Source organism: Oryx dammah, unplaced genomic scaffold, assembly GCF_014754425.2.
Source record: "Oryx dammah isolate SB20612 unplaced genomic scaffold, SCBI_Odam_1.1 HiC_scaffold_28, whole genome shotgun sequence".
NCBI lineage: Eukaryota > Metazoa > Chordata > Mammalia > Artiodactyla > Bovidae > Oryx > Oryx dammah.
Window position 1 is genome coordinate 44,230,347 of NW_024070212.1, and position 27,668 is coordinate 44,258,014.

General features: G+C 34.4%; 1 protein-coding gene and 1 long non-coding RNA gene across 2 annotated transcripts in view; both read left to right on the forward strand.

The window, feature by feature from the left end:
• Positions 1-27,668, forward strand: part of DPYD (dihydropyrimidine dehydrogenase) — a 916,336-nt gene that overhangs the window by 296,166 nt on the left and 592,502 nt on the right. The gene's annotated exons all lie outside the window — the stretch shown is intronic.
• Positions 6,969-26,889, forward strand: LOC120856827. Its single transcript, XR_005719493.1, has 3 exons — positions 6,969-6,980; positions 8,477-8,483; positions 26,546-26,889. It is a non-coding gene; the product is annotated as an uncharacterized LOC120856827 (long non-coding RNA).

Below are 27,668 nucleotides of genomic sequence, written 5' to 3' on the forward strand. Positions count from 1 at the left end.
CACCTGGTGTGCAGATGGGAAGAATATTGCACATCAGAGGCTCTGTTCACACCCCCCCTCCCCAAACACAAACTTCCATGACAGGAAATTAACAGATGTTCACTTTGCTTGTGTTACGGAGATAAATTGTGCATCCAACTCTTAATTCGTAAGTTAAATTTGGAGAAGATGTTGATATTGAGTTAATTAGTCAAAGATTATGTCAGTACATCCAGTTTAGTGGAAACAAGTAATGTTAAATGGAAAATTGCTACCTTGGCTGTTTAAGTTCCTATTTTGTACTTCTTTCTTATGTACCTGATGGTTTTGTTTTTTAAACCTTAATATTTATATTTTATTGATAAATTTATCAGTGCTGGAATAATTTATTTTAAAATTTACTGAAATGGATATCTCTATGACTGTTTTCCTTTTACTGAAAGAAAACAGTCTTTCTTTTGTATTTTATAAAGATCATATCATATTCAGGTGCATTGCCACTGTTCTTATTCTTTTAATCTTATCATCAGCTAATCATATTTCGAAGTGTGTTATTAAACTTCTACTGTAGCTGCTAAGGATTATAGATTGCAAAATAAATTTAGGGGGTTTGATTGATTTAGAAAATAATGTCTGCTGTTGCTGCTGCTAAGTTGCTTCAGTCGTGTCCTACTCTGTGCGACCCCATAGACGACAGCCCACCAGGCTCCCCCATCCCTGGGATTCTCCAGGCAAGAACACTGGAGTGGGCTGCCATTTCCTTCTCCAATGCATGAAAGTGAAAAGTGAAGGTGAAGTCGCTCAGTCATGTCCGACTCTTAGCGACCCCATAGACTGCAGCCTACCAGGCTCCTCCGTCCATGGGATTTTCCAGGCAAGAGTGCTAGAGTGGGGTGCCATTGCCTTCTCCAGAAAATAATGTCTACGTTAATGGTAATCATAAATAAGAATTGTGTACATGTGAATATATTCTTTAGGCAAGAATACTGGAATGGGTTGCCATTTCCTTCTCCAGCGGATCTTCCTGGATCAGGATCAGGGACTGAAGCTGCATCTCCTGCATTGGCAGGTGGATTCTTTACCACTGAGCCACCAGGGAAGCCTGTTTATTTTTTTAATGCTCTTTGAAATAGGCTACCTTAAGTGGGTTCCCACATTTTCATGTTCATTAATGCACCTGACTTCCTCACTTCTTGGTTACTATTTTAGCAAATAGATTTTCTGAAAAGTATATCCAGAAATAATTTTCTTCCTGATGCCATGCCAGTATTAATTTTTTAAAAGCATTATTACCATGGGTAAACTTGCTGTTTTTCTCAGGTTATATTTTCATCCTTTAAAAGTAATCTTTGATAAATAAATATATGTTTGGTTTCAAATCAAAGAAGAAAATAAAACCATAGCCAAGATTTAAAATCACATCAGGATTGAGATTGAAATTACTCAGTTTTTTTGAAGTGACTGATGGTTATAAAGGTGTAATCTTATAAATTGTGATTCATGGTTAGTTTTATGTTTTCTCATTGATTTTTGATAGGTTAAAAAAGAGCATATGAAATAGAAATCTTCTTTGCTTTAGGTTAGGATATGATTTACAAAATCTATGTAACTTCTTTCTATTTTATTTTGTTTTTTCTCTCAACTCTCCATTATAATTTCTAACAGTTAGCCCCTACTGATTCAACGTGGAAGTAGCAAAGAGCCATTCAGACCATAGTTCCTTTTATTTTCGGTACTCAGGGAAGTAAGCTGGTCATGATTCGGAACATATCCTTACATTTCTATGCAACTGCACCGTCATCTTATTACAGCAGACGGATAAGGTGTTTGTTATATAGCAAAGTTTATTAAAGATTGTAGGAAAAGTATAACTGGTAAATGAAGAGGATGAAATTAAACTAAATACTGAATATGAAAAATGTGGCTATTGAATTTGTGATTTTTCTTAGCTTTAAAGGTAATAAGATCAAATAGAAATGCATTCTCCTGTGCTACTCAGTGGAAAAAAACACGTTTTATTTTAGTTCAGTATCTGTTTGACCAACTGTAAAAATATACTGAATTCAAGACTAATTTATTCAATTTTTGTTTTTTTCTTAAACTTGACTTAAATTGGATTTAGGTTTGCCTTTATGCTACTTAGAAAAATACCCTCCCCCAAGAAAAGTAAAAACTAAAACCCAAATGTTGATCATAATTAATAATGAAAAAATCCTGTTGTCATTTTGGAAAGGTGTAATCAGTTGTTATTATAAAATTAAAATTTTTTTGTATATAAATTTACTTTCTAAAGAAGAGAATTCTGACATAGTCAATAAATGAATTATTAAAGTTGTGTGACCATATCTATGTTTTCCTCTGCTATTGACTGTAGAAATGCTTTATTAATGGGGGACTCTAGAGACAGTTAAATCATTGTTATGTATATCTTTTGTTCACCCTTATAATAAATTTTTGGTAGTGATTGACTAGAATTTCTAGGGGGAAATTTCTGGGTTATTATAGGATGGATCATATAAGGACTAGAAAAGACTAAGTCTGTAATGATTGGTTCAACAGTGAAGTTTCCTATTAGAAAGGTATAGATTTGACCCTAAAGCTGTCAGGTTTCCTTGTGACTATTTTTCATTATATTTAAATATGTTCTTTTTCCTTCTACATATATGTGTTTGTGTGTACAGGTATACACATGTTATAGACACATACACACTCGTTATGAAAACACCTCGGTTCTGGGCATGTGTTTTGGAGTGGACTTGTTTGTTTCATTTTAATTCTGAACTACCATATTTTTGCAATTTAAAGTCAACTTTCTGAAAAATAGAAGATTGAGGAGGATATGAATAATTTTGTGAAGGCAACATAATCTTAAAGTTATTTCTCTTCTGTCACCCCCTTTTTTCTGTTGAATGAGATTCAGAAAGCAGCCTACGGAGACTAGGAGAAGCAAACCTCACTTGTAGAGTTTAGAAGTTTTCTATGTATCAGGGCCTCTAAGAACAAAATAAGGTACAGTTTAGAAATGCTTTGACACAGTATCATATTAAAAATTAGTTTTAAATAGTTTAATATATGTAGCTATTTTTTTACCTAAATATGTCCATATTGTCTGAAAATGTTATTTGAAAAATCTAGTATTTTTGTATTATTCTTCAAATCCAACTCTGGCATCACTGAAAAATATCAACAGACATACTTAAAGTATTATCAATAATAAATGACTTTCATTCTCAAATCTAGACATCATGATAAAAAGCAGAGATATGCCTTTGCTGAAAAAGGTTTGCATAATCAGAGCTGTGGTTTTTCCAGTAGTTATATATGGATGTAAGAGTTGGACCATAAAGAAGGCTGAGCACTGAAGAATTGATGCTTTTGAATTGTGGTTCTGGAGAAGACTCTTGAGAGTCCCCGGACAGCAAAGAGATCAAACCAGTCAATCCTAAGGAAAATGAACCCTGAATATTTATTGGAAGGACTGATGCTGAAGCTGAAGCTCCAGTACTTTGGTCAGCTCTGATGGGAAGAGCTGATTTACTGGAAAAGACCCTGATGTTGGGAAAGAATAAGGGCAGAAGGAGAAGGGTGCAACAGAGGATGAGGTGAATAGATAGCCAACTCAATGGACATGATTTTGAGCAAACTCAGGGTGACAGCGAAGCACAGGGAAGCCTGGTATGCTATAGTACATGGAATTGCAAAGAGCTGGACATGACTTAGCAACTAAACAACAATCATTCTATAATTTTTATAATGCTAAATCTTTAACTCCCGTTATTGCTTATATCACCTCATTTAGTTGTTTCATTCAGGAAATATTGAATTCTTAATAGGTGATTAATATGGCCTTGCTATCAAGAAGCTTGCAGTTCTGAGGGAATACAAACATACAAACATTTCCTGATTATTCCCCAGGTATCTGTTTCTTTCTTTCCTATGATATGTAACATGGTGGCACAGCATCTAAAAATTGTATTTTCTTACTTTTATGTGCTTCTATTTAATTCATCCTAGGCTATTAACCTCTATAGGAAAAAGACAAATCAGAGATTGTGTAGGGGCAAAAGATGAGAAGGACACCCAGATATAGGGAATATCATATGTAACAGCTCCTTATTGTTGCTGTAGCTTTTACTGCTAGAAGTATGTTCTGGAAGACAGGTTCAAACAAATAGTCAGATTTGGCAGATGTTACATGGTTTGCACATGAGTTTCGTTGGTTAGTTTATTTCTTTTGTACTGTGGAAGATGAAAGAATGTAATGTGAGAGGTAAGAGATATGAAAGACAATTTGGTGGCACTGTGGAAATGGATTGGGGAAGGTCAAGATCGGACACTCGGAGATTTTTACATTATGCCTAATTCAGGTGAAATAAAATTGAAGGTCTGAAGTAGGGCTGTGAGAGCTGAAAGCAGGGAACAAACATGAAGAAGTGCAATGAATAGGTGTTAACACCCCATTAGATATGATCAATGAAGAAAAGGAGCAAGGATCAGCAAGGCAGGTGCAGAATTGAAGGAAGAGCTATAAGTCAAGGATGGCTTCAACAATTCTTGTGACCAATTGGATGGTGGTATCAGTTTACCAATGGAATAAGAAAGGAGAAGATTATGAGTTCTGATCTGACCTCTTCCATTTGGGATTCCTTGTGATATCCTGGTGGAAAGATGCAATAAACCCTCATCTGTAGCTGATTATGTCTGTAAATCAAATGTGAAGTGTGGGCAGGAGAGCTGAATTTGGTATTACTTGCTGTGTGCCTTAGCAAAAATAAATGAATAAATAGATAAGCCTTAAAGCTGGTTATATTCAGTCAATATCCCACGATTCATAATTATTGGGAGTAATAGAACTAATGCAAGTTGTTTTTTCAGTGAAACTGGCATATGGTAAGGAATTAAGAAATGGCAGTCTTTACTCTTATCAGCTTATAGGTATTATATGAAGCCACGGCATCAGTGGGATTACGTATTTGTTTTTTATAGCTGCCCTATGTGGCTGAGAAACTAAGGCCCAGTGAGACTGTATAACTGCCCACAATTAAGAGTGTGATACTCAGACACACTGCAATGACGTTATTCTAATTCTCTATCTATGAATATTATTTCAACATGACTTATTCATAGTTATTTTTACTTTGGTTTCTGTCCCATTATTTTGTCCTTAGCATAGATTAGGTAAATCTTTGCTTAGAGGAAAGTTTTGTGGTTTTTAAGAAAAAGTGATGTTAGCTCACATAAAGAAGCTGAATTTCTCTAGTAGGATGTTGGTATTAGCTGTTGATGTACAGAACCAATATCCCCAAACCTGGATATTATTTGCTAAGGAGTTAGAAATGTCAGATATTTGTCAAAAGTAAGCTTGGGATACTAAATAATATTGAAAATATACCTTTGAAAACAAAATTTTGTATAATACATATATATTTAGAGAAGAAATTGGGAAAGCAAATTTTTACTTAAAAAATAATCTTGGAGTCCTTACAAAGGAAATGGTTAACAAGGGTTAACATGAGATATAGTTACAAAAGTTAGTGATTTTTTTTCAGGAGGACATGTTTATCACATAAAGTAAGATGTGAGTTTTTCACACATTTTCAATAACCAATAAAAGTATTTTGCAAAAAAATATTCAGTTTTCAATAATTTATTTTTAACTTTGCTTCTTCCCTAGAGCATTGTTACTGGCTTTCTGTATTTTGTAGTTTACCTAAATATAGTACTACTATATGCTTAATACATTTAGAAATTCTCTTAATTACACAACTATCAAATAGATACATCTCTAAAATTATCTTTTGCCATCATTAGGGTTTAGTATTGTATTCTCCTAATGTCTGTAAAATATACATTATGTATTATGGAAATGTAAAATCAGTCTTCACAGATTCTATATGTTTCACAATGCAGAATAACTGAATATATGCTGTTCACAAACCACTGCAGGTTGATTAGTATAGAAAATAGAGGGAAAGAGGAATATCTTAGGCAAGTCTCATCTCAGAGTTTATGTTTACCCTCTTAACAAAATGAATTTGTAGTAATGAGTTGCACTAAACTCTACCCAATGCTTATTACTACAGATAATTTTTGTTAAATTTACTAAACAGATCTTTTAAACATTGGTAATTGTTGTTTTGTTAAATTATTTTCTCCTCAACATTATAACTTTTTAGAATACCAATAACAATATGTAAAATGATTCATTCATTATTTTTATTCAATTTTTAAAATTATACTGGTTTTATTTCTATTCAAAAAGAACTAATTGTCCAAAAATGCTTTAATTTGATATTAAAATCACCTACCATTCAGTTGAAAAGTGTTGTATATTTTTCTTATCAAGTTGCAATGGACAGTTCCCTTTTATTTATAGTAGGATGCTGAAAGGATTCTGGGATCCTATAGGAATTCTTAACATGTTCCTGATCATCCCAACCAATGTAGATGAGTGCCAGGATACTGAACAGTTAAACACAAGCTTGTTGATCACAGATGTCAGCACTCCTCAAATAGTTATAATGAAAATGAACTAAAATCCTCAGCCAAGTCATTTAGAAGGTTTTTAATGTCTATTAATCAGTCTAGAGAATGTTTCATGATTACTTTGTGAGGACTGTTTTGAAATACAGCTTTCTCTGGTGGGTTCTGAATCTGAGTTGTGGGAATTGTCTTTGTTGAGTATTTTGGAAAAAAAAAAAAACTTTAAAAGTTCTATTAGTAACTTGATAAACTTGAGAAAAACCATTCTAGAAAGTTCATTTGGTGTTTTTGAGAGTTTTTCTTTTCTAATGCAAATAAATCTCATCTGTTGAATCATAAATGTCAAATTTGGCACGAATCATCAATGCCTAAGAGCTTTGCTAATATCTTCTTGAATGCTTTCTGTGTGTTAGAGGCTTTATACACATGATCTCATTGGATCTCATGTAAACTGCACTATATTTCCATGGAGTAGGTGTTTGTTACATCAGTTTTAATGCTGAAGAAACATGTCTAGGGTAGAAAAGTTACTTGCCTAAGATCACCAAGATTCTCAAGAACTGAAGCATATATCCAAGCTTTATGGTTTTCTTACCATTCCACTATATCCCATAGAGTAATCATGGGGAAGTAAGTTAAAAGTGGTGTATAATGGCTTAAGGGAAGAGGAGAGGTGAAAAAGTTCTAGTTATTGTTTTAGTAGAGAAATCTGAATACATTTTATGGCAAGGCAAAGAAGAAAATGGAAAACAAAAGTTTGAAATGATGATATTTAAGGAGGAGAAGGTGGGGAAGAGTAAGAAGAGACTAGGAAAGAACAGCATAGGCAGATGTGTTAGTTTTTGAAAGTCATAAGGATGTTTTTCCTCACTGACAGTTTGGTGAAGATGGGAAAAATTCTACGGTAGAACATGATAGCCAAGTGAGGGGGTGGGGTAGTGGGGAGAGGAGAGAGAGAACCTTATCTCCAGAAACACACAAAACAGAAAATTGGAAGCAGGTAAAAGAAACTGCACAGCAAAATAGAGATACATAGACATAGAACATTAAAGTGTAACTTAAGTACTTTTACATTTATGGGAGTCTTAACCAGTTTATTTTTATAGGATGAAAGGAAGAAAAGAAAATAAAGCCCTTTATTGTAAAAGAGGAAACACATTGTGTTGATACCTTTATTGAATATTAGTTTCATTTTTTATTTGTATTTAGAACAAAAGTAATATCTCTTGAATTTATTACAGTGAAATAAGTTATTATTTTTTCAATGGGATTGTAAGAGACCTACAAAATTATTATCCCTTCAAGCAGATGTATATATAAAGCCAAAAGCACGAAAAGCTGATTTGAGCCCGTTTGTCTGTCTAGAAGTTATACTCAGCTATAAGTAATTTATTGCTTTGAAAAGGAGTTAATTCTAACAGGTCACTGAATAGCCCCGACAGTAAATTATTATGACAAATATATTACCCCCAAAAATACAATATTATTAGCCTTTAGCAACAATTTGTGTTTTGCTTGGGTACGGTGATGAAATATACCATGCCATTAGAGAATATTTCTATTAGGAAAGTGTAGGACATTTTGTAAGTTAAAAATTAAAGATAAATTCATCCTTAAGCATATCATGCTGTGTTACTGGAGCTTTGTAGGCTGGGCTTATGTGAAAATCAGATGACTATGAATGTACAATATTCATGTATGAGGTGGAAAAGGAAGAAATTAAAGTATGAGGAGAGATGAGAGAGCAAAATAAACGTATGTGAAATTCAATGAAGGATGATCTAATTGAGCATTAATGTAAAAACTTGAGTTCTTACACTCTGTGTATATATTTCACTTTTAAATAATCTAGGTCAACTATAGAGTGTGAGTGAAAAAAATAACTAGTTAAAAAAGCCTTATTTACTGACTTGAAAAATGAGGTAATTCATTTTGAGCTAAGCCTTTAGGCCAAACCTTTAGTCAAAAGAAAAGAGTGGGTTATGCCAAAGGCTTAATTAGCCATATGTTAAAGGACAATAGTTCAACATATATAGTATGGAAAATATGTCTCATTATGGATTGATCTTTTTAAACTATACCTATTCGGAACACTGCAGATAACCAAAGAATTTCCATTATTGAATATATGGATCAGATACTACCCATGTACTGGTGTACAAGCTGTATTCTGTGATATAAAAGTGATCATTGGAATATTTCTCCCGAAATCTCCACAGTGCCAATTTACAAGCGGCCTATTTGGACTTATCTAATCATATCAAAATTATATATTCATCCTACAGATATTTCCCATGATCTCCTATAGCAATAAGAACCTTCCAGATTTTTAAAATGCATAGTCAAATTATCACCTGGGCTTAAAATTATAGAAGCAGTAAAGCAGTAAAGGATAGGAGCAGGGAATTCAAGGTTAAACAGACATGAATATAATCCCAATTGTGTTAAATATTCCTGGTTCGATTCCTAGGTCAGGAAGATCTGCTGGAGAAGGCATAGGCTACCCATTCCAGTATTCTTGGGCTTCCCTTGTGGTTCGACTGGTAAAGAATCCCCCTGCAATGCAGAAGACCTGGGTTCGATCCCTGGGTTGGGAAGATCCCCTGGAGAAGGGAAAGGCTACCCACTCCAGTATTCTGGCCTGGAGAATTCCATGATAGAGTCCATGGGGTCACAGTCATATATGACTGAGTGACTTTCACTTCACTGTTAAATATTAGCTGTGTGAAGTGAAAGTTGCTCAACCATGTCAGACTCTTTGTGACCCCATGGACTATAAATTCCATGGAATTCTCCAGGCCAGAATACTGGAGTTCCATTCTCCATGGGATATAACCAACCCAGGGATCGAACTCAGGTCTCTCACATTGCAGGCAGATTCTTTACCAGTTGATCCACCAGGGAAGCCCAAATTTTATTTGGCTTTGCTGAGTCTTAGTTGCTGCACATGGGATCTAGTTCCCTGACCAGGGATTGAACCTGGGCCCCCTGCATTGAGAACTTCAGAATCTAAACCATTGGGCTACCAGAGAAGTCCCCGCTTTGAGTAAATTCTTTAACTTCTCATTGTTTAGGTTTCCTCATCTTTTAAGTGGAGATAGTAATTTGTCTCATGCATGTTACTCTGATGATTACATTAATTTAACACAGTTCTTAGTACCAAGGGCTCAATGGTTGTTAGTATAATTTTCATTGAAGTTATGGATTTCCCTTAAAATCCTTGTGATTATAAGATAGGTGAAAAAAACACTTGTGAGAAAGAAATTTTAAAAATGAAACATTAAAATTTGATAAATAAATTGTACTTCATCAGAATTTAAAACTGCCCTTTAAATAAAATAGCAAATCACAGATTGAGAGAAAATATTTCATACATACATGTATATATATTTCATGTGTGTACATATATATATTATATGTGTGCTCAGTTGCATCCAACTCTGCAACTCCATGGAATGTAGCCTGCTGGTCTTCTCTGTCCATGGGGTTTCCCAGGCAGTATCCTGGAGCAGGTTGCCATTTCCTCCTCCTGGGGAGCTTACTGACCCAGGGATTGAACCCGTGTATCTTACATCTCCTGCTAGTGGTAAATAACCCACCTGCCAATGCAGGAGATACAAGAGGTGTGGATTTGATCCCTGGGTTGGGAAGATTCCCCTGGAGGAGAGCATGCAACCCGCTCCAGTATTCTTACCTGGAGAATCTCGTGGACAGAGGAACATAGCAGGCTACAGCGTTGCAAAGAGTCAGACACGAAAAAGTGACTTAAGCATATGTATATATATTTAAACCTAGACAGTGTATTAAAAAGCAAAGACATCACTTTGCTGACAAAGTTCGGTATAGTCAAAGCTATGGTTTATACAGTAGAAAGAAAGAAGAAAGAAGAAGAAAGTCGCTCAGTCATGTCCGACTCTTTGCGACCCCCATGGACTGTAGCCTACCAGACTCTTCTGTCCATGAGATTTTCCAGGCAAGAATACTGGAGTGGGTTGCCATTTCCATTATACAGTAGGCATGTATGTATATGAGAGTTGGACCATAAAGAAAGCTGAGCGCTAAAGAATTGATGCATTCAAATTGTGGGTCCTGGAGAAGACCCTTAGAGAGCAAGGAGATCAAAACAGTCAATCCTAAAGGAAATCAATCCTGAATATTCATTGGAATGACTCATGCTGAAGCTGAAGCTCCAATATTTTGGCCACCTGATGTGAAGACCCAACTCACTGGAGAAGACCTTGATGCTGTGAATGATTGAGGGCAGGAGGCGAAGGTGGGGACAGAGTATGAGACGGTTGGATGACATCAGCAACACAATTGACATGAATTGGAACAAACTCCAGGAGGTAATGAAGGACAGGGAAGCTTGGTGTGCTGCGGTTCATGGGGTCACAAAGAGTTGGACATGACTTAGTGATTGAACAGCAACATAGTGTTTGTATATTTCCAGAATATGCTGGGAATTCTTTATGATATATAAGAAAAACAATCCAGTTTAAAAAAAAGAAGCAAAAGCTTTGAACAGACAAATAAACACATAGGGCTAGCCAATATGTATATGAAAAAGATGCTGAACATCGTTAGTCATTAGATAAATGGAAATGAAAACTACACGGGGAAACCACTTCACACTCACTGGCATGACTAAGGTAAAAAGACTAATAATACCAAAGATTGCCAAGAGTATGACGCAACTGGAACTTTCATACATTACTGATTGGAGTGTAAAATGTACTTTGGAAAGCAGTTTAGTAAAGTTTGATATGGTTAAACTTATACCTACCCAGTGATGCCGGTGCCAGATATTTCACCAGGAGAAATAGGAATATGAACACAACAAAGACTGCTAAATGAATACTCATATTAGCTAAAAATGGAGATAAATTCTTCACAAATATCTATTAGTAGATAAATGGATTAAACAAATTCTGGCATATTCACCAATGAAATAATCCTGAACAAGAAAAAAAGAATGAATTAGTGATACATGAAACATGGCTGAATCTTGATGTTGCACTGAACAAAAGAAATTGTAGGTACTGCTTGTTAAGCATTCAGTAACAGAGAAAACATTGTACTCGACTTCAGGAAGACTAAAGACTCATTGTGTGTAAAGTAACAGTTTCAGAACATCTTGATATTGTATGTAGTGACTGCAAGGTGCCCAGTTTTGTGGGAGCACAATGGTGATGCCTGATGTTATCCATGACCCTGATGAATATAAGTGTAAGAGTGTTTTTTTTAGGGTAGGGGAAGGGAGTCGTGGATACTTCCTAGAGAGAATGGCAGCTTTACTGAGTTGAAAGAATGATTAAGAGGTAGCAGGAAAAGAGAAGATGGAGGGAGAGGTTATTTCTGCCAGAAGGCTGAAGAGAGCAAGTTTTCAGTGAACTAGCTTAGAAAATCCTGAGTACTTTTAGTGTTGTTGAAGTGTGTGAATCTCTTATTGTTGAATGTTTGGCTTGAAGAGTTAGGCAAGAAGCAGATATTGAAAGACTGCTTAGGAAGCTAAGGAAGTTGCACTGTTATTCTGTTGAATACAAAAGGTGATTGAAAGGTTTTAAGCAGCGTGGTCTATATAAATAGGATATGTATTTGAGAGTAACAAGACTGGGCATATGGAGACAAGTGGTCAGTTGTTATACAATGTAGATAAGAAATGATTAGAAATCGAACTTGGGCCAAAGATGAGTTAAATAATCAATATTTAGGTCTAAAGGTTTAGGTCTTTTTTTTATTTAAAATTAGGAATCTTAACGAGAAGTTTGGAAAACAAATGACTACTTAGCAGCTATTAGGCTTATATCTGCAGTCTTGCTCTTAAGTTCCTGTAGCTTCGGTTTTTCAATGCTGTATTAATCTCTATGTACATAGCATAAAATCTAACATTATCATAAAAGTGAAAATCATTATTTTCACCAAATGAAGCTATATTACCCTGGCATTGACATTATTGAAATGATATACTTTGATCAGCATTTTCAGATTATGTAAAATTATTCTTATAATTGGTTTCAAAACACTTTTTCATATTTATCTCTTGGAATATTAAAGCTCATTAGGAAATGTATATTTAGATATTCAAGAAAATTAATTTATAAAGTTAAAATGTAAACATAGCAACTAATTGAAATGCTTAATAGAGCATCAACAAAAATTAAATTCTGCTATAACTGAACAAAGTATTTTCTTGATGTTCTTATGGTTTATTTGATGAAAATTGCAGGTACTATCTGTAGAATAAGAGCTAACAGAAATTTTGAATGGAAATAAGCAACTGAATTTCTCTAAGTTAATTTCTCTAAGTGTGGTCCTGTAGGTATATTTGAACCATTAATTGACTTTAAAATTTTTAAATTCTCATATGAAATTCAATAGCATTTGAAGAGTATCTGGTTTTAAAAGTCTTCAGGAATAATTCTAATTAGAAATTTTTATAGTCATATCATCTAGAGAATGGTCTCTGAGAAGAACTGAGTAAGCAATCATCTTCAATATCCCTCATTAGTCATATAATAAATATATTTCTATTTGGAATATATTATCAATGTTTATTAGTTTTCTGATACCATTGTTAGAATAAAAATGCAGTATAAACTTAATTTTCTGGACAACTCATATTCCTTTGTTAGAGAACGATCTTTTATCAGATGTACCTGTAACCATAAGAAAATGGATAGTTTTTCATTTATATTCAATGTATTAAAAATAAAACTGGCTGCTTAATCTGTAATGTCAATAGGATGTAATATCATTGATTGACAAAAACCCCAGCACTGTCAAAAAATAATTTGATTTTATATTTTTAAGTCATATAAAATATTGACAGCTTTCTTTAAAAGTCAGAAGCATGAACCAACTCATGGGCAAGATTGTATTTTGAATCTAGAAATGTAAATATACAAATACTAATACTTTCTGGAATTTTTAGTAAATAAATATCTATAGAAAGCCACAGCTGATTTTATTTTATTTTTTTTTTGCCTTATGTCTTTCATACTTATGTGATAATTGTACAGTGAAGGTGCTAAAGAATACAGTTAATGCAATGATTTTAGAAATTACATTTGAACTTGAAAGTTCAAGTTAAGTCTGCGAATATAGACCAAAGAGAGAAAAGCCACACCTACGGATAAATTTTCTAGTTCTATTCAAGTTATTTAAAAGAAAATAGAAAAGTTTCCAAGTATTAACACAAAGTAAGATATAGTACAGAAGTTCTTATTTTTATAATTAGTTTAGTGAGACTTCCATTTGAAAATGTCAGGCTGAATACAAGCATATCCTTCTATCCTACACCGAATTGCTGCTAAAATAAAAGCTACAGAATTTTTCAAATGCCATAAGTTCTGCCCACCCCACCAAAAAAAGAGTTGAAGAGGAAGCAATGATAAAATTTTAGAAGCTGAAAATCAGATGGCTACATGAGATCAGAATAAGCAGGCCCTAGGAAACCGAGTCCTGAACTGGACAGACGAGGAGTACCATGATGTGCATCACTGGATCCACTTAATGTTTCAGTATTAGTACTACTGCGTAGCTGTAGGTGTAGGAAGGAAGGAATTTTGCCAAGAGTCTGTTAAAAAAGTAGCTAAATCTCTTGATTCCCTCATCTACCTTGAATAGCTCAAGAACCGCATCTGTTTAGTTCAGTAAACTCCCTGCCTAGACTGGAGGACATAAGACACGAATGTACTCTAGTGAAAAAAAGCATATATACACCATATTATGTATAAAGTAGATAACTAACGACATAGTGTATAGCACAGGGAACTGTACTCAATGCTCTGTGGTGGCCTAAATGGAAAGGGAATCCAAAAATGAGGGAATATATATATATATATATATATACCTGTAATCGATTCACTTTGTTGTACAGCAGAAACTAATACAACATTGTAAAGTAACTGTACTGCAATAAAAATTAAGAAAAGAAGTATACTCTAGTGAGAAAAAAGGAGGATTAAGTGAATTTCTACATTTTGAGTGAGTTAATTTTCCTATAAGTTATGATTCTTATTATCCCTTCTCTCACTGGGATTTCAGAGCAACCGCTTTGTAGGTAGAATATGACAGTCCAGCATGGATGGTTGTCACGCAAGTTGTGTTGTTATAACTTGTAAAGAGATTGATAGCTAATGGAAAATGGTACATTAAATTTAAAAAAGAAATGGAATACAATAAAGTCAGAGCTTCAGGAGATGTTGCTATTTTGAAAAGTCCTTTCAATCTTCTAAGCCCTCATTCTTGTAAAAAAAAATGATATTCTTAATCAATTATTTTTCATTAAGTTAAAGAGGAAGATGTCTTTGAGTTTCCTAGGCATGTTATCCCACTTTCAGCCTTATTTCGTCTAAAACAGTGAAAGCTAGATGACTCAAAAAACACTTATAAGTCAATATTTTTATTAATTGCCTTACAACACAAGTCCATTTGTATTTATCCCAAATGTGTACAGTTTTTAAGTTTTTCTTTTCTTGAGTGGCAGGAGATGCCTGTGCTTTGTGTACTTGTGTGTGTTATAGTCATTTGATTGTTTCTTCTATAAAAAGACTATTTTAAAATATTTTAACTTTCATTATTGAGTTCTGAAGGTTTTATTTCCCTTGCTTTGGCTGAGTTTTAAGAATCAACTTGTTTAAATGAAAATAAATCATGACCCTCCATAAGAGATGACCCCTTTCACTTTGGAGCTGGGATGGCTAGATGAGTTGCAGCAGGCAACATGGGAAGAAACTCATAAAAAACATCTTCTGAGAGCTGAAACAGCGGTTACAAATGTGTCTCACTCTGACCATGTTTTAGCCTCTAGGGAAAAATAGATACATACTAATTTGTAAGAAAGTAATGTAGTGTTCTTGCCTGGAGAATCCCAGGGACGGGGGAGCCTGGTGGCCTGCCCTCTATGGGGTTGCACAGAGTCGGACACGACTGAAGCAACTTAGCAGCAGCAGCAGCGATGTAGTAATTTGAAAAATCAAATCCATGACACTTCATTATTGGATCATGTAGGATTTTATTTTCAAGATGCCTCCTTGCAAAATTAATTGTAAAGATATTTTTCTTAGGAAATGCAAGTGTTTAATCATATTTGTATATATTCAAGTAGGACACAACAGATAGAACTATATCCCTTTTATGGTAGCCCATTTTTTGATTCATTAGTTTTCAAGTTTTATATTATTGTTTGCTATTTAATATTTTGCTAGTTCTTATAAAAGATGTTTCTAATAAATAGGATAATATAGTCAATAAATTCATTTTTAAGATATGTATTTGCTGCTCTAATCAGATAATATATATTAATGATTCCATATAGAAATGTTACAAGGATATGATATTATATTCTTATAAAGATTACAGTAAGATATCTCACAAATTTAGAAAATCAGATGGAACTGTGTATATAGGCATTTTATTATACAATTCCCTACACTTCTCTGAATATTAAAAAGCCAAATACATTCTATTCCTTTTGTAAAGTTACTATTGAATACTGTTATATTGGTCAGTAAAGTTTATCTATTGACTGGTTAAAACAAAATTTCTTGCTAAAAATAGTCTCTCCTGATGTACTGGTAAATTTTCTTGCATTAGATATTGATATCTATGTAGTTTATAATCATTTCATTTTTACTCCATTGCCAGGAAGCTCAGAGTTAATGGAGTATTCAATCAGTGTAATTATCTCAAATATTATATTATGTCAAATACATTATGAAACCAGGAGAAAATATAGCTACATGTTTGCAACCTGTTTGGCCATATGCAAATTTGTGAATGACATCTCTATTTATCACCATTAATTTTTGATATTATTGGGTTAGTTGAGATAAGATAGGGGTTATAAACTATAGATGACTTCTTGATAAGTTATTGCACATAGATTGGAGAGCACATGCACAATAATGATCACTGCTAGACATCAAGTGCAGCTTTAAAAGAGATCTGATTCTGATTTCTTTCCTCAAACCCTTCTAAACCAAAATGTACAATTTCACAACTAAAGGTTTATTATTTAGCATAAGGACAACATTGTATGCTATCCTTGTTAAATATATATCTTCTGTCTTGGAAGAATAAAATTTTAGCATTATCACTTATTTTAAACCTAAAATATTTCAGATCCTTTTCTTGTAGGAAATTAAAAAAGGAATATAGAATGGGTAGAGAAAGAAAAGGAGGGGGCAGATTGGTTTTATGAATATGAAAAGACAAAAAAATTATCAAGGCATAAGTAAGAAATTCAAATTCTGACTGCTAAAGACTACTTTTACTCATTATTTTATTCAATTATTTGTCATTTTTAACAAGTGTTATTGTTCAAGGTACTCTACTAGCCATTAGCAATTCCGTGATTATTTAGACATACTCTCATAGCTAAACTCATAAATCTTTAAGGGGGAAAAAATACTGTACTAAAGTATCCATGCAAGGGAGAACAGAGAAGATATTGAATGACTATCTAGGATGAGACTTTAACTTGGTAGGGTGGGAGTTTTTTAGACAGAGAAGGCGAGGTAACTCCACTGCTGGCAGAGAAGATAGTGTCCCCCACAAGACAAGACTTGAAGGAACTGAGTGGAAATCGTGACACATATTGGGTGATGTATTCCAGGATTCATGCTGAAGGGTAGAGTGGATAGGGCATGAGAGTAGGGCATGAATAAATTGTCGTGGGTCATATATGAAGTTAAGAAGTCTGTGGAGTTTGGATTTATCCCTGGGGCAGTGGGAAGCATCTGGATTTCTGGATTGATATTATTGGAGCCTCCCTATGGGGAAACAATGGAAACAGAGACTTTATATTTGGGACTCCAAAATTACTGCAGATGATGACTACAACCATGAAATTAAAAGACACTTGCTCCTTGGAAGAAAAGTTACGACCAACCTAGACAGCATATTAAAAAGCAGAGACATTACTTTGCCAACAAAGGTCCAGCTAGTCAAAGCTGTGGTTTTCCCAGTAGTCATGTATGGATTTGAAAGTTGGACTATAAAGAAAGTTGAGCACCGAAGAATTGATGCTTTTGAACTGTGGTATTAGAGAAGACTCTTGAAAGTCCCTTGGATTACAAGGAGATCCAACCAGTCCATCCTAAAGGAGATCAATCTTGAATATTCACTGAAAGGACTGATGCTGAAGCTAAAATGAAACTCCAAAACTTTGCCCACCTGATGCAAAGAACTGACTCATTTGAAAAGACCCTGATGCTGGGAAAGATTGGAGGGGGGATTAGAAGGGGACGACAGAGGATGAGATGGTTGGATGACATCACCGACTCGATGGACATGAGTTTGAGCAAGCTCTGGGAGTTGGTGATGGACAGGGAAGCCTGGTATGCAGCAGTCCATGGGGTCGCAAAGAGTTTGGGCAAGACTGAGCGACTGGGCTGAACTGAACTGATACTTAGGAGCGTCGCCGTGCACCCACACATGCACAAATGCCATAGTAGTGTCACTCTCTCCTCTTCCCTCAAGTTAACATTCTATACGGTCAGCTGAGACTTGCCTGAAATCATGGTAACATGCTTTTCATGTCACTTTTCTTACTGATTTTGAATCCCTCAGATCTGATCTGAAAAAAGATCTTGAAAAATTTCACATAATTTTTATTATAAATTTACTGGAAAAGGGACCATATAAGAATGTATGACTTTTTCCACCATACCTTAATGAGAGAGAGTTTATGAATAATTAGTAATGATATTGATTCATAATGATGAAATGAAATATTTATGAAAGATTTCCTTTATGTTTAATTGCATGGCAGTCTCCAGTTCATTAATTCATTGTAAGTCAATTTTGATCTGTGAATTGGTTTTGAGTTCTTATTGTTCAAGACTTACTAATCAAAGAGAATAAATAACTTGAGACCATGTTTTTGAAAAGAAAATGAAAGTGATTGCTGAAATTCTTCTTTGCACTATCTATATTGCTGAGCTATTTTTAAGGCAGTAAAGAAATGCAGTTTGCATCAGTTATGTGTTCTTTAGGTCATAAGGATGTTATGGCGTGTCTCTAGTGACTCATGATCCATAAGATCATCTGTAATATCTTGTATTACAAGTCGATCCATTTTCCATAATGTGTTTCCTTAGGAAAAAATTGAGAAAAATTTTACAGTTGCCTCTAACTTTGCTCCAGTTTCTTTTGGAGGCTTAAAAATTACTGTGGGTAGACAAATTGCCTTTCATTGTTTCTTGAAATGATTTAAATAGCTTAAGCAAAAATTTTTAAGAAAGTGCATCCCTACATCTGTGTTCTAGAAATGTGATGTGTTAGATATAGTCATAGAACCAGAGCTTACATTATAAATTTATTATTTTTGTGTACCTAATTCTGAATGGACATTATGACTGCATTTATTTGCCATTTTAGGTATGTAGTATGATTTCACTCAGGATAACGCAATATAGAATCCAAATATATAATACCACATAGCATTTTAGCTGGAAAATCTATTACACTGTAGGAGGTTTCACATTTCTAAAATGCAAGCAGTGAGTACTTTGGGGTCAGGGACTAACCAGTGAATGAAAGTCAGAATTCAAAATGAAGTGCCTTTTCTGTTTAACACTGGGCAGTGATAGAAACTGATAATGTTTGATTAATGAACGGCAGCCTTACAGCGGGTGAAAACATCTGTGAGAAGTGATTTATTATTTCAAAGGTATTGGAAGCTTGCAGTATCTTGCAGATTTAAGTATGTGTGCCTGAGTAAAATAAATGAGATGCAACATGTGAAAAATGAAAACACATTACTTGTAAAGGATGTGTCACAAGCAGGGTATTTTTGTTCAAGTACACTTTGTCATGGGGACTTTTAATGCTGTTCTGAATACAAATCATTTAACTGGTTCATAAAATCGCCTCAGTTGGAATTCTTGCATCTATCATCCAAGACATAAATGAGGGTTAAACTTAATGTGGTGTAACATCCCTTAAATGTTCAAATTTTGCATCATATACTACTGTTAAAATTGCACATATGTTTTATGTATAAAGATGAATAAATTGTAGATACTTAAAACAACAGTCCCCAAACAGAAACAAGATGTGAAGTCTTGAGGTCTTAATTGAACACTCATCAGATACTCAGAGTTAAGGATTTCACTGCAACTATTATAGCTAGACATTCGAATAATCTATCATTTTATGACTGAACAGTTTTTAGTTAGGTGACATGTTTTATGATAAATAATAGAGTGCAATGAATGGAATGGTACTATTTTAAGCACTGTTGTTGAAGCTCTAATGTGTGTGTATGTGTGTGTATTGTGTATGTTAGTGTGTGAGTGTGTTTTTGTGTACACACCTTGAATTATTCCCTGTTACTTAGGTAAAAATTATACCTTTTCTATAAATGTCATTACCTTATATTTCATATGTATTTAGAATTCTTCCAAGTTACTAGTAACCTGATAATAGTGATAGTGGGTTACATCCACTGAGAAATAATGTGAAAATAAACTTGGAACAATGGGAGAATTGCACCTTCAGGACTCTTAATCCTTTTTATTGTGTAATATGTGAAATGTGTCTGCTTGTTTAACTCACCACCTAAAGATACTTTTGCAAAGTTGGGTGTTGTCACAATAAGGAACATATTTTTCAGATCAACAGGATTTTAAAACATGTAATCACCATCATAAGCAAACTAAATTCTGTGAAATAAAAATGTTTAGATTTATAGAACTTACTACATGCATTATTCTTAATGAATTAGAAACTGAAATGGGACAAAGTTTATGCATCCGTTTTGCCCATGGTAGCTTTTGGACTGAGCATAAACTAAATCTTTATTAAATATTTTACTGACTGATTGAATACATGAAGGGATTCGCTCAGTCATGTCCGACTCTTTGTGACCTCATGGACCGCAGCACTCCATGCCTCCCTGTCCACCACCAACTCCTGGAGTTTACCCAAACTCATGTCCATTGAGTCGGTGATGCCATCCAACCATCTCATCCTCTGTCGTCCCCTTCTCCTCCTGCCCTCAATCTTTCCCAGCATCAGGGTCTTTAGTAAAGAAAATATATCCATTGCAAATTTATGTATTCATTTAGTAGTGTACTGGAGAAACTGCTTCATGCCAGGCATTGAGCTGGTTCTGGAAACATCAAGATAAAGAGAATACACATAATCCCTGCTCTTAAGGAGCTTAGACTGGTGGGAGATAGATATTAAATACAATACATATCACACTGTGAAATAAGTTGAAAGGTGATATAATGAAGTGTAAAGAACTCTGCGGGCTTCCCAGTTGGCTTAAGTGGTAACGAATCCACCTGCCAGTGCAGGAGACACAAGACTGAGTCAGGAAGATCCTCTAGAGTAGGAAATGGCAATCCACTCCAGTATTCTTACCTGGGAAATTCCATGGACAGAGGCACCTGGTGGGCTACAGTCCATGGGGTCACAAGACCGTGTGACTGCATTCCGAGGACACCTATCCTGAGTGGACGATAAGAAAAGATCATGCTAGCTGAGTGTGCAGGGAGGAAAGAAAGGAGGCTAGTGGCCTGAGAGGGGAGGTAGCTGAGTTGGCAAGTGAAAGGATTCCATTTCCATTTTAAAGGCATTACTTTGGCAGCTATGGAGTGGGAGGAGTGGAAGTGGGAATTTAAGAGGCTTTAGTAATAGGAACTGGTGGCTCAGAGGTTAAAGCATCTGCCTCCAATGTGGGAGAGCCGGGTTTGATCCCTGGGTCGGGAAGATCCCCTGGAGAAGGAAATGGCAACCCACTCCAGTATTCTTGCCTGGAGAATCCCATGGACTGAGGAACCTGGTGGGCTGCAGTCCACGCGGTCACAAAGAGTCGGACACGACTGAGTGACTTTACTTTACTTACTTACTTAGTAATAGGAACACAAGATGGTGACATTGATTCTACTCTTCAGGAACAGAGATGTTTACCTATTAAGGTCTCTCAACCTCTTTCTTCTCTCATTTTCTCTGTTCTCTGGGAGTGCTCATGGCCTGAAAATAAGGGGTTTTTTCACCATTACTTTTTGGTACCTCCCAACTCCCACTTCCTATATTTAACTTAGAATTATTAATGAAATCTTAATTACCATTTAAATTAAACACAGGAGCACTTGTCTGGCAATAAGACAGTCCCAGAAGAATTTTCTTGCATTTTTTGCTAATTTTCAAAATGTCGACTCCACTGAAATGTCAAAAAATGTAATACTGTCTTTCAATTACAAAGTAATAATACATGATTAAGTGCATTGTGATCATATTTAAATACATTGCTATACACAACTATAGAATCATTCAAAACTGCAGAAGAAACATATTTTAAGTAACTTATTCATGTGCAGACAAAATTATAACTAGAATAAGAAATATGAAGATTTAATAACATTCCTAGAACAAATTTCTATAACTTTTATGTTTTCTAAAATTTGCTAACCTTCACTGTCAGGAATATTTTCATCTTTTTTTCTTATGAATCAGTTTTTAAGTGAAAATAGGCACGATCATCTTGAGAACTCCTTATGTAGCTCAAAATCTTCATTAAATTGACTTCTCCAGGCTGAATAATTACAGTTCCAATTAATTAAAGACTAAAAATTGCTTCCTCAATTAAACTGAAATATGTAGGCAAGCATGTAAAAATATAAACCTTCTAGATTTAAGAGTTTTCTTAGAACTCCTTGCTAAGATGTCAAATATTAATATAGCCTAACATCCTTAACATCAAAGAACATATAGAGATATGTTCTTCTTCCTAATTATGTAGATATAACATATGTAAAACAAAATTAAGATCCAGGGCATACTTAGTATGAATCTAATAAGAATTCAGAATAAATACAGGTTTCTGGTTCTTTGTATCTTTAAACCGCAACCTTGGACAAGTAACATCCTTCCCCAGTCCCAAATGCAGGGTTGATATGATGATGAAAAGAAATGACACATGTGAAAACTTGATAATTATGCATCAGTCTATAATCCTTATAAATTCTAAGTGTTGGTGCTGACATTGATTCCCACTTTGCATCTCCTATAAAACTAGCACAGGTTCAGGCTCATATGAATAGAATAAGCAAACTCTATGTCCTTACATGGGTCTTTCATAAGAAAATTTGAACACCAACCAATCCTACATTAAGATTATTTTTTGCAAAGTTTTGTATCTTCAACTTAACACTGTGAGACATTTTTTTTAGGCTGACTTTGAGGGCAGAAGGTAGCACTTGGTGATTTAAACAACTAAAAGCTAATTATCAATATTGAGAGATTTTTCATGATGGATGAAAATTTGAGAGTTTACACTTTCAGTAGGGTTTTTGTTCTAAGAAAGAATCCAAGGTAATAGCATAGTTTATGTTATTTTGTAATAAAAGTATGTAAGAAATGTATATACTCAAAAGTATACCTGTGTGCTTTGGGGAGATAGTTCAGAAAGTGATTGTGGCAGTGGATATTAAGTAAGTGTATTAAATAGCTATTTAAATAGTCTCTCTCCATTCCTTCCTGCATATACACACATATAAAGTTATCATATCACAATAATTTGGACTAAGTGATTTTGAGGTTTGAAGAGAGAAGCTGAAGCTGAAGTAATACACAGTGTTGCTCTTATTCTATTATTTTGGTCAAAGCAGACCAAAGACTATCTTTGTCACAAAATAATCCAAATGTAAGAGCAGGGTCATAGACTCCCCTAAGATTTTAAGGGGAGTAATGGCAAAGTCATCTCCAGTAGGGCATGAGTGTCAGGGTGGAAGAAGTTATTATGGCCTTCAGTGCAAACAGTCTACCATCCAGATAGCATGTTATGTCAAGAAAAATAGTGGAAATTTTTCCAGGTGGTTTCTCTTTTAGCATAGTCTTCCTACATTAAAATGTTCTATGGAGGATCTTGTGTGACTGAAATAAGATAGCAGGGGTCATATGCTTATGCATAGTTTCAAAGAATCATGTATTCCAAATGATTATGATAGAAGGTTTCAGAACTGTAGTGCTTGGATCTAAAATTCGTTTTTGTTTTTTTTTTTTTGAACAAGTTACTCAATGGCTCCTTGTTTCAGTCTTTTTAAATCTGAAAAATAATATAATTTACACATAGGATAATAGGATTAAACTATTTGGTAAATATAGAATGTTTAGAATAGTATCTGGAATAAAATAAATGCTTAACGTGTTAACTATTGTTATATCTTAATGTCAGCTCTCTACGGTGAATAAAACTATATGTGCTTATGATATAAACAAATGGAATCTCTAGTTTTGATTATGTTTCTACCTGTTTTCTCTTACTTTTTATTTGTATAGCTACTCTCAGTAATTATGTTCTAAACTTTATTCTCAAAATACTAATTTTAACCATAATCATATAACAGAAATAAAGTTTATTCCCTAAGTGTCTGTGTTCCTAACAAGCATAAGACATAATACCTAGTGAGATGATCCACAGACATTAAACTGCTCTTAAAGCTCAGCTCCCTAATTCCATTTCCTATTACGTTAACACAGTCCACAGCACCTGACGCACTTTTACTTTGATTTTAGATTAGTTTGCCTATAATGCCTTAGACATTCTCTCTAAACACCAGATTGAACTCCACAGTTCTATGAAAGGTTGGGTTTTCTGGATAACAGCTGCTACTTGATTGAATCCAGGATGCATCTCATCACCTAGTTGATTCCTTACAACTATTTCTGTTAGACAAAAACTTTATTAATATTCTCAAACCATCACCAAGTAACACCCATCATTAAATCAAGACCTGACATTTGGTAGCTTAGTTATGATTGAAAAGTTCCTTTTAACAATAACTTTTCATGTTTCTATGAAGCTATCATCAAAGTGAAAGATAATGATAATTTGATTTGGTAGTCGCAGCAGAAATGAAAATAAGACGAGGAATGAAACAGAAAGGGCACAGTTGACTCATCAAGAATTGGCAAAATATCAAATATATGAATTGGAAAACAATTAGAGGAGATTCTGAGGAGACTGATGTTTCAGTAAGTCTATTGGACATGGTTTTGGTTATGATATAGTACTTAGCAGTGTAATAATTTTAATATTTTATTAGGAAAACAAATATATAGTAAATTTACATATCTTTATTTTCAGAAGTTATATAATTATACAAAGGTACTTTAAGATAAGTACCTTTGGCTTATTCAAAGATAAGTTTCTTTGGCTTATTCAGAGAAAGTATAAAGATGTAGCACTGTTGAATAAAGTTATGCTCAATGGTTTATTACACATTTATTACACAAGGGAGCAAACTTCTCCCTTTTTAACATGTCTGATCTTGGATTTAATTTTTCTGCTTTTAGTAAGAAACACATACTATATAGGTATATATTAGCAGAAAACCTGTATATTATACTCTTTTGTTATCATAGTTCTGTACATAGTATGTCTCACCTCTAGGAATTTCTCTTCCATTTCTAATCAGGTAAATAATTGGGCTCTGGACTTCTCATTGCATGGGCTATCAATATAAGATTTCCTTAGAATAAAATATATAAACTTATGTTAAAAGTTAGGAATAATATATATTACTTTAATTTTTCTTAATTTGTGAAAAGGAGACTAAAATATTTAAACTTATATTTTCTAGTAAATTCACATTTCTTCTGAAAGTCAACATCAATAATACCAAAACATCCAAACACATTTTTTCAGTAAAATCAAAATGTAAATATAATGTATGCTCCAAAGTGTTTTACGGTTAATAATCTTGGAAGGTTCCTTTCTTTCACTGCCTAACCACCTCTGCAGGCTGCTGCTGCTGCTGCTGCTGATAGGTCGCTTCAGTCGTGTCTGACTCTGTGTGACCCCAGAGACGGCAGCCCACCAGGCTCCCCCGTCCTTGGGATTCTCCAGGCAAGAGCACTGGAGTGGGTTGCCATTTCCTTCTCCAGTGCATGAAAGTGAAAAGTGAAAGTGTAGTCACTCAGTCGCGTCCAACTCTCAGCAACCCCATGGACTGCAGCCTACCGGGCTCCTCCATACATGCATTATCCAGGCAAGAGTACTGGAGTGGGTTGCCATTGCCTTCTCCAACCTCTGCAGGATCATCCTCTAAATAATCGGTCTAAATGAATATCAAATGTTAGGTAATTAGTAAGATATTATTGTGGCATTAAAACAAAAATACTATAAGAAATTGTGGAAAAAAGCAAATGTATTTACCAATATATGAATCACACTCTGCAGAAACATATAAGAAAAACGTGCATACTAAGTTGCTTCAGTCCTGTCCAACTCTTTGAGACCCTTTGGACAGTAGCCTGCCAGGCTCCTCATGGGAATTCTCCAGGCAAGAATACTGTAGTGGGTTGCCATTTCCTTCTCCAGGGGATCTTCCCAACTCAGGGATTGAACCCACATCTCCTTTGGCTCCTGCACTGCAGGCAGATTCTTTACCGCTGAGCCACTGGGGAAGCCCTATAATAAAAATAATGACTTCATTTTTGTTCTTTAACTGGTAAATTGTGTCTGACTTTTTGTGATCCCATGGACTATAGCCCACCAGACTCCTCTGTCCATGGGATTTCCTACAGAAGAATACTGGAGTGAGTTGCCATTTCCTTCTCTAGGAGATCTTCCTGACCCAGAGATCGAACCTGTGTCTCCTGCATTGATAGGTGGATTAACCACTGCATCATCTGGAAAGCCCTCCAAATAATGACTAATATTTTGCTGTTTATTTAAAAGAAGAAAACTTATTGTAGCATTAGTTCTACGAGTAAAAGCTATAAAACTAAGTGCCAGAACCAACACAGAAAAATAGGAGGAGCTAGAAGATGAGTTGACAGATTATAAGAAAGATGACCAAAAAAACACCAAAAATGAAAACAAAACATAATTACTGAAATAAAGCAGTAACAAACCTGATAAATCTCCAATTCTCCCAAAAAGAATAAAAGAAAAACCAAAAAAGCTATGTACCAGTCTTACCAGTCTCACTTATAAATTTTATTGTAAAATACTAAATAAAATTTTGCAAGCAGACTCCACCAACAAATTTAAAGAATAACACACTAGAAAAAAGGGAAGTGTATTAGAGAATATGAGTTTGTTTGACATTAGGGAAAGTAGTGATATAACATGTTAACATGTCTATCAAATCAGGAGGTCATTTAACAGAGTTCAACAGTCATTACTGACTTTCAAAGAAATGCACTGTAAGTAGGATGATATGGATATATTCTTAATACAAACATATATCTATCCTAATGCAAATCTGACAGAGCATTTCTCTGATGCAGAAAGAATATCCTCATTCTCAGTAAAGTCAGGACCAAGGTGATGGTGTCCATTATCATTATTATTTAACATATATTGAAATAACTGTCAGAACACTGAGGGAAAAGAAAGGAGATAGAGATACAAGAATTGTATTGGTTGAGAAAAACTAATTCTAGATGAGTATCAATGAAAAATCAACTGATAAACTTCTACAAACATTTCATTAAAATTGGAGTTCAAAATTAATATTCTAGAAAGAATGTTATTGTAAGAGAACTTAAAATATATTGTGATAAACCTAAAACATCACTGTTGCATCAATTAAAATAATATGGTATCAGTGCATGAAAAGACAGATCAATAGAATAGATTAGGAAAATCCAGAGACAGACACAGATGCACGCAGGAATTTAGTGTATGTAGAAGGTAGTATTCCAGATTAGTGTGGAAAACAAATTATTCATTATATGGTTTTGGTATAACTGGGGTATCCTCTACAATAAAGTTGGATATGTGTTTCACATCCTACACTAAGAATAGCATCTTTCACAGAAAAAGAAATAAAAAATGACCCTTACACAGTTTGAGAAAATACTGAACATCACTTATAATAAAAGAAATGCAAATTAACACTCCACCGACTTACCATTTTATCTCTTAGAGTGGCAGATTTTTGATGAGGCTGTGAGAAAATAGACAGTCTTATACAATGCTTATGTAAAACCATCAATTCCACTTCTGAGAAATTACTTTATGCATAAGAAATGTTGTATCTACTAGTTTATTAACTGCAATATTTTTTAGAGTAGTGAAGAAATGGAATCAACCTAAGTGTCCATTGGGAGAAACTAGCTAATAATCTACACAAAATTATGGTGTATTTATACAATATTAGGAAGCATTAAAAATATGAAGAAAAGTTTTATATATCAATTGGGAAATATCTCTGAGATGGATCAGTAATGTGAAAAAA